General features: G+C 31.8%; 1 non-coding gene across 1 annotated transcript; it reads left to right on the forward strand.

Moving 5' to 3' along the window:
- The first annotated feature begins 388 nt into the window (after positions 1-388).
- LOC132752284 (U6 spliceosomal RNA) lies at positions 389-494 on the forward strand. Its single transcript, XR_009628795.1, has one exon. It is a non-coding gene; the product is annotated as a U6 spliceosomal RNA (small nuclear RNA).
- The last annotated feature ends 758 nt before the right edge of the window (positions 495-1,252 follow it).

Here is a 1,252-nt window from a genome sequence, read left to right on the forward strand (position 1 = left end):
AATCATTTTACATAATTATATCATTCCAGTAAATTCCAGTGCGAGATAATTATTTGCTTTGAAAATAATCCAAGAAACAGCCTTGAAGGCAAAGTTGGTAATGCTGTATAAATGATCAGATGCATTGTAAGTTTTCATTAAAACATTTTAGCTAAATTATTTGAAACAGAAATGCCACAGGATTGCAATTATTTTAATAATTATAGCTTTGTTTCAGATACATCACAAGAACCAAATTATCTGTTCATCATTATATTTCTCCCTGAAAATATTTTTAATGATCACAACATTCACCTACTTAAAGTTCTAAATAAACGTAAGCACACCTTTAGTTAAAGGATAGACAAACGAATTCACAAGTTAAATGTTTGTATTATAATGTTTAAATATACTTTTTTGGCAGTACATGTACTAGAATTGGACGGTACAGAGAAGATAAAACATGGTCCTTGTGCACGGATGACACGCAAATTCTTGAGGCGTTTCATATTATATTCAATGGTTGTTTGAAGCTTATAGAACATGTTTCACGCTGATTATGTGTCTCACTAATGTTATCTTACAGCAATGGTTTTCCTATATTGCAGAAACACAAAGAATAAAACATTTTCTACAAAAAGGTAAAATCCTGGTATGAAATGATCTGTATTGAGTATCTTGTTTTTCATCTGAAGAATATTATTAGATCAACATCATTAACAAAATTGCTAATGACCTAACGTAACAAGACAAAGTGCTTATTGGTAAAGTAATGTTATTTGAATATCCGATCAGAAAGAGGATGCCACGAGACTTATTATCTACTTATTACATCTGCCTGGCCGCAATGAAGCAATTACGTAAACGGCCAAATAGTTCAACGGATTGCCGCCGTCATTATTGCTTCAGATCATTAATTGTATGTCTTAATTTGATTGGCAATATTATTTCGTCCCAAAAATTCTACTTTCTTTAGAAGATGAAAGGAAAAAGAAGACAGAAAAGGACATTGACTTATACTGAAACCATTATCTTCTTAAAAAGAGTTTTGATCTGATTTGACAAAGTTTTTGTAACAACAATGCATGTTTTTTCAATGAAACATAGAAATGTTCATCACTATGAGAAACTGTGTCGCACGTATGAACCATGTCTGTTGGTCAAAGGTCAAGGACAAACTTAGACGTCATTGAAAAACGCTTGTCCTGAGCAAAACTTCTACATGCATAGAGGGATTTCAATATTACTTGGCACAAATGTTCACCATTATGAT

This window comes from Ruditapes philippinarum, unplaced genomic scaffold (assembly GCF_026571515.1).
Source record: "Ruditapes philippinarum isolate M1 unplaced genomic scaffold, ASM2657151v2 ctg1066_1_1_1_1, whole genome shotgun sequence".
NCBI lineage: Eukaryota > Metazoa > Mollusca > Bivalvia > Venerida > Veneridae > Ruditapes > Ruditapes philippinarum.